Here is a 7,466-nt window from a genome sequence, read left to right on the forward strand (position 1 = left end):
TGATATCTTGTCGAACGCTTTCGCGAAATCTATGAATATTACCTCGTTTGTTACGGTCATTGATAGTCACGGCTAAGTCATGTACGGTTTCGACAAGTTGGGTCACAGTGGAGAAGCCGCGCCAAAACCATGTTGTGTTGAAGAGAGAATCGAATCCGTTGTTATGAAAGTAGATATGTGTTTGTGAATGACATGTTTTAATAACTTACAACAAGTGCTGGTTAAAGCTATAGGACGGGAATTCGTAACTGACTGTTTATGCCGTTGTTTAAATAGGGGCTTAATTTTTGACATTTTTCAATCTTCCGGCAGGACTCCAGTTGAAAGAGACAAATGAAAAATAATAAGGAATTTGGCGCCCTACTCCGCGTATCTTTTTAAAATGCATTGGGTATATCATCAGGTCTAGGAGACTTTTTTTCGTCTAAGTTAAGGAGTAGATTAAGTATAACGGGTTCGGTAATTTTAACATCTTAAGAGATGGCAGCATTCGATATTTATCGAAAGGTGTGGTTGTTCCGTCGCCAACTGTAAATACGGACTTGAAATTTTCGTCGAATGAATTCGAGATTTCTGTAGAATATGAGGTACAGATGTTATCTATTACGGAAGTACTAGTTTCCGAGTGTTTAGGGGTTATACTTCGCCAAAATTTGGACGACGATTCTTTAATCATGCTACCCAAGCGCGCAGTGTAGAATGTACGCCGCTCTGTTTGCATTAGGTCTTTTAGTTTACGAGAGAGCTGGGAAATTTCTTCCTTTAGCTTCGCGTTAAGATTTATTTAGAACCATTTGTTCAGGCGATTGATTTTCCATTTTAAATAAATGATGTCTCGGGTGATCCATGGATTAGAGGGATTTGCTGGTTGATACCGGAAGGGAACATAGAGGTCAATGCATGCATGTACTGTGTTCTTAAATTTCACCCAGAGAGAGTTAGCGTCTCACATAGTGTCCGTAGAAGTACTCAAAAAGCGACCATACACAAACTCCAATCTGTCTACTATACAGACATCGTTAGCAGCAGAAAAAATTGGTACACGAGTCGTTTTCAACATTGTCTTTAGAGAAACGAAATTGAGCTAAGACACACTTATGATCTGAGAGACCATCTAGTACGTCACACTCATGGTCACCGTCAATATTGGACCGACCAAAAACAAGGTCCAGTATTGATTTGCTCTCTCCGTGAATACGTGTATACTCATGAACTAGTTGAAACAAATCAAATCGAAATGCAATATCAATCAACTCCCCGTTGTTGAAAGTATCATGAGTACCAGAAGAGAAGGTTGGCCATTCCATACCAGGTAGGTTGAAGTCACCACAGAGCACAAGTTTTGTGTCTTTCGCTATCTGGAGACCAATGTATTCCTTTAAATTCTGAAAAGCATCAATTCTGGTACCAGGGGGTCCGTAAACAACACCAATGATCATGCACTTTCCGTCGTGACACATCTTACAAAATAAGGCCTCAACACCAATGGGGTCAGCCATTCTAGTATTTTGTATGTTATTTTTAAAGAGTAACGCCACACCGCCTCCCCTGGAATCACGATCTTTGCGATAAACACGAAAATCTGGGGGAACAAATTCGCTATCGTGGATTTCCTGGTGAAGCCAGGTCTCCTGTCAGTGCAACAATGTCCGGATCATGTATCGATATCAGATGTTCTAGGTCAAGTGTCTTGTGTACAATACTACGGCAGTTAACATTTAGTAGTTTTTAGAAGGGGATGCGGAAGGTTGTCATATGGATGATCGTTTTCGAAGAGGCACCTTATCATTTTATCTTTGTCCCAGACATACATAGTTCCATTCACAGACACCTTATCAAAAACCACCTTTACGTCCTCTTTCCGCTTGCGGTTTTTACTTGTGCTTTGCCAAAATTTCTTTCTGACTTCACGAACATTCTGGGAGGAGACTTCTGTAATATACATGTCTGTGTTCTTTAGTTTGGGGCAGTTTTTAAATATTAAGAGTTTTTTGCGAAAATTGGCAAGCTTCAAAATTACGGGGCGAATTTTGTTCTGTTTAACGCCTAACCGGTGGCACCTGTCTACTCCTGAAACACTAATTTTTAAGGTCTCCTTAAAAAATGTATTTCTCGTGCAAGGATGCCAGAGATTCGTTCTGTTCTTCTTTTAAGCCGTGAATAATGATGTTATTTTGTAGGCTGCGGTTTTCGAGATCATCAATTTTATCTAAGACGGAGGTAACGTCGTCTTGAACCTTCGTGATAGTTGATTCGAGTGACTGAATTTTTTCACCGAAACCGGCATGGCGAGCGACGGAAACTTCTAATGAATCGAGCCTATCGTTGAACTGCGCGAAAGAGTCGGTTAAGGCTTTCTGCGAATCACCAAAACTGTTCATATGTTTCATTTCTTTTTGTCTATTATTAAATACGTGAAGAATCAGTTCACGGTCAGTGAGAGTAGAATGAAGCTGGTATTCATTGTTCGAGCTCACAGAGTCCGGCCCTGGGTTCTGCTCGACGTCACCGCATCTCAAAAGATGATTAACTAACGCCAGGAAACTTAAAGATAACGCTCGTTTCACACCAATGGGGCAGAGCAGCAGCAAAAGACAAACATCGTCACTTCAAAAAGATTTGGCCTCAGGCATGCGACTGACCTGCGCCAAGAAAAAGATGTTCCGGTTGAACATCGTTGCAGCCACGCTGCCGCCGTGCCCAGTGAAGAGTCCGGGAGGCGGTGGTGCATTTATGAGCTGCTGTTGCGATGACGTCACTCGGCCACTGGCGCTGTACTCGGAAAAAACGCCGAGCGTCCCCCCGGGCGAATCCGTGATGTGGCAGAAGTGTGACGATTGCTCGTTTTCTTCTCGAAGCAAAGTCGGGTACGAGTTATCAGGGTAGTCCACGTGGCTCCATGGGGGAGCGTGCCCAGTGAATGCGATGCTGAAGATCTGCGCAAGAAAAGGATGTTCCGGTTGAACATCGTTGCAGCCACGCTACCGCCGTGCCCACTGAAGAGTCCGGGAGGCGGTGGTGCATTTATGAGCTGCTGTTGCCATGACGTCACTCGGCCACTAGCGCTGTACTCGGAAAAGACGGCAAGCGTCCCCCCCGGGAGGATCCGTGATGTGGCAGGAGTAGAGTGAACTAGAATATTGGAATAATGGCAAAAGCAAGGGCATTTTCAATGAGAAGCAGTGAGGCCAAAAAAAGGAAATCCGCAAGGGGCGCTGCCGTCGATTACTAGAGGGTAAATAGTGTAGTGGCATCGCCTCCTTTACTACAGTAGTAAAGGAGCCGATGGTAGTGGGTACCGCCTGCAACTCGTTGTGCGTGGGTTCGAATCCCGGCGTGTGCCCATTTTTTTCTTTTTTCGAAACCCATGAACACGAAAAAAGCAGATGCTCTGTGCTAAACACCGACTGATTTAAAGATTGGTTGATAAACCTGCAGGAATTCACAGAATTGTCTACTAATGCCTAGCGTTCTTGTGCCACTTGTGTTAAGTGTGAGTTCTTTGCAGCCAAATATGAGTATGAGTAGCGAAAGTCGTTGGTTTATTTTATTCTTTTTATGTTTTGTTTCTTTTCTCGAATGATGCAAATTTTAGAATTATAGTGGTGAAGCGCCTTTAGTTGGCTGATAATACTTTTTTCCTAAGGGGCAAGGCGTACTGCAGAGTTGGACTGTTTACGCTATTTTTTATTAGCATTTCTGACGTTCTTTTGCGGTCTTTTTAGTTTATTCTTCGGTTGTGGAAAGAAATGTATAAGATGCATGTTTTTGATTTTGTGAGATAATGTTTGTGAAAATTTTATTTTTATTTTTTATCTTTTGTTTTTTAAAATGCTGTCCGACAAATTATCCCCATATAGGCTATTGTAACAATTAGAGCTGTTTTTTCGCCAAATCTGAATTTTTGTGGAAATGCAGGGGGTTACACGGTCCTGGCTGCGGAGGTACTCGGCATAGAATGCTACCCAATACATTTTGGGCATAGAGAGTCGCATAGTCTTGCTCTCGGCCAAGTGGTTTAGTGGGGCGTAAGCAGATATGACGGTTGTACGCTTTCCCCAATTTCCAATGCCTCCCTTCCCCTAGCAAAGACGCCTACTTGTAAAAGATCTGGAATATTTGACTGAACTGTTCCCAAGCAGCTTTCGCTTGTCAAAGTTGCGCTCGGAAGAAAATTCATCCTCAAGACCTCGTACGACAAGCTCTCATTCGGGATAGCCTACATTTTCTGTGGCATTCCTAACCTGCCTTCCTTCTCGCGTTGAACCAAAAAAGAAGTGGAGGGAAAAGAACATTACGCCGCGGAGTCTTTTTCGCGACAATGGGGGCTTAGGGCACATGCGCGTTCAGGATTTTGAGCTCTTGTGACATCCAATAGAAGCGCGGGCATTTTTTTCTTCAAGGACAAATACACACAAAGCATGGTGGGCTCCACCTTTTGGAGGGATAGTTTTGCAGGGGTCGCCCTGTTTCCCGAAATTATTGGTTTTCTCTGGGGTGGATGGAATCCTTATGACGACCAAGACCTATTTTTTTAAAATCGATGCAACAAAAGAGAGCTTACACTCCTACTTCCACCACAATTTGATCCGTCATCGTACAAAACGTTCTTGTTAGCGGCGCCAAGATATCTGCGCGAAGGAGCGCCAATGAACGAATCCGTGTTATGAAAAGCACAAGGTGAAGCGATTACATGACTTAAAGGGACACTGAAGTGATATGTAAACATTGCGGGATTACTAGCGCAAATTGTAGTCCGGAGTCCCCAGGCCATGTTTCGACCACTCTAGGCGCGTTTACGCGATTTTATTTAGTAGAAAAACTAATTCGAAAATGCTGTCCTCCTCTCTTTACGCTCGCCCATTTTCTGTGGCGTTTTCGTGTGACGTCAGGAGGGGATGAGCTGGCAATTGGCTGCGCCACGGCTGCGCTACTGCACGGCTCCCCGGCCGACAGAGTCAGTACTCCCTGTTCTGTGAGTCAGTCGGCCCAGCGTTTCGTCCGCCGGCCGCCGGCGGGTCGTCGCAATCAAGGAGGTTAAAAAAAATTGCTTGGTCGCAATTCGTTCGCTTAGTTGAAACGAAGCCAGGACACGTTTGTGAATGGAAAAATGTGCCTTTCTTTACTTGGTTTGTTTGTACACTGTATCTAGCTCCAAGTCAAGGCCGCTTCACACAAGCGCTGCACAAGCGCACATGCGACGCTTCGCTGACTGGTACGCCAGTAGGAAAATATAAGGCCTCTTGAAGGCGGGAGAAGAGTCAGCGAAGTCAATATAGGTACTAAGGAAATAAAATCAACTGATATTTTTACCGTACAGCGTAAAACTAGGGCGCGGGAAGCACTTTTTTGCGCTGGGCGAACAAGCACAGCGGTCAGCAGCACGACTACGCATCTGCGAACGCTTTTCCGTCTACGAAATGCAATTGCTAGACGTGAGCTATTGTGGAAACTCGGGCGACGCTTACTGCACGATCGCAGTACAACAAATAGCCACCTAAGCTGCTTGAAATGCCAAAACTAAATAAAAGTGTAAACCGGTTATACAATATATACCCTATATTAGCAAGGCCTCCGCGTCCCGCTCCGTGACTCAGTGGTCTGGGGCGCTAGGTATGTCACCGCAAATGTTTTGCAAGTCATGAGTTCGAATCCCCGCGGGTACGTGCTTTTTTTTTTGTAAGTTAACTTTTTTGTTTTCCGCCGATGTTTTCTATATTGAGTTCACCTTTTTTTGGGCCGCAACGTTCATGGCTACACGAACTAGTTCACAAAACGCGCGCAGGCTGGCACTGGCGCGCTAGCGAGTTCTCGTTGGCGTGCTGTTGCCATAAGCACCGACTGCTTGCAGGCAGTGGGCACAGGCCAGAATGAACAGACCCTTGGCCTGGTGCGAACACGCTTTTTACGATACAGGCATGAGGGAGGCAAGCTCCAAATATGGGGGAAAAGCGCATGACATTTGGGCGTCTGCGGGTACGCGGAGGGCGTTCATGCACTGCGTAGGTCTCGGCTAGTGAATGCTACGACTACAAGCCGTCCTGGGAGGCTTATCTTGTGCATTTTACAGCCGACAACATGGCAGAAGCGCGGTACGATGATTACTGAGATATTGAGAATGCCCATCCAACAACGCCATTGGTTATGTTTTACAGAACCGAAACCGAAACTTGTGTGATCGCTAACCTTGGGCATCGTCCAATCACGGCGCCCCTCCTCCCAACGTCACAGCCTTAGTTGGTGCGGCCGCCGCAAACCGCGCATGGTAGTTTTTCTTCTTTCGCGCTTTGTAAAATAATTACCGATTTGTCAACCGGATAAACGATGAAAAGTGTGCTAATTTGAGCCAGTCTACGCAGTGCAAGCAAAAACGGGAGCTTGACAAATTCACTTCAGTGTCCCTTTAAAAAGCACATCGACTGCATAGCGAAGTTTTGTTTTCTAAGTATTAAATTGATTTCATTTATGGTTTCGTGCTTTAATTCTGTTTAAAATTTATTTTTATGTTCTGAATCATCTTTCACCGCCCCGAGTTCTCGAAGGTTGCTTTGCGATCTCCTTCCACCTTCCGGTTACAAATGCATTCGATCAGTCTCCTACACGTTACACCGCTGCTTGTTTCCTTAAGCCACTGCCGGGTTCAAGCGCGTGTTTCAGGAAGCTTCGCGCTTCTACGCATTTGGAGCCTCTGAAGTCGTTATAAGCACGCACGCGAACAAAAAATAGGCGCAGAGCCATGAACTTCTCGCTTCTTTTTTAACGCCTCGCGCATTAAAAACATGCGCATAAAGTTGGCTTTGCCGCATGGCGTCTTGATGTGAGGGCATCGAGAGAAAGAGAGAGAGATAGAGAGCCGGAAGAGAAGGGGGAGGGCGGAGGTTCATTGGGCCGCCGCGACGTGCAGTGGCCGCGACGAAGGCCACCAAAAAATGTATGAAATCGTAACGTAATACAGCTACGCTATGAAAAAGTACATATTATCCTGACCTTAAGTGTGTTTTAGGCATCTTGTTCGTGCGCTCCGGTTGAACATCGTTGAACAAAGATATTCCGGTTGAACATCGTTGCAGCCACGCGGCCGCCATTCCCACTGAAGAGTCCGGGAGGCGGTGGTGCATTTATGAGCTGCTGTTGCGATGACGTCACTCCGCCACTGACGCTGCACTCGGAAAAGACGGCGAGCGTCCCCCCGGGTGGATCTGCGATGTGGCAGAAGTGTGACGATTGCTTTATTTAATACATCAATTGTTCTGTAAAAGGTTGCGATTAAGTTTGTATTATTGTTATCGGGACAATGGAGCCTTTTTAACGAACCAAACATGTAGTTTATATTGATAGCCTTTGAGGGCGCTTGCAAACTGCAGCGCTTTTTTTTTCTTAAGAGGGCGGAGGGGGTTATGCGGTTGTCCAGTAATGCGCGGTACTGGTTTTTTCCCGGGATGATGTTGCCATGCTGTTTGTTTGCT

The 7,466-nt window shown here is 45.4% G+C and overlaps 1 pseudogene; it reads right to left on the reverse strand.

Moving 5' to 3' along the window:
• Positions 1-1,751: 1,751 nt before the first annotated feature.
• Positions 1,752-7,062, reverse strand: LOC144173301 (uncharacterized; annotated as a pseudogene).
• Positions 7,063-7,466: the final 404 nt, after the last annotated feature.

This window comes from Haemaphysalis longicornis, unplaced genomic scaffold, assembly GCF_048455015.1.
Source record: "Haemaphysalis longicornis isolate Haplotype H1 unplaced genomic scaffold, Haemaphysalis longicornis Haplotype H1 scaffold_3, whole genome shotgun sequence".
In the NCBI taxonomy this organism is placed as follows: domain Eukaryota; kingdom Metazoa; phylum Arthropoda; class Arachnida; order Ixodida; family Ixodidae; genus Haemaphysalis; species Haemaphysalis longicornis.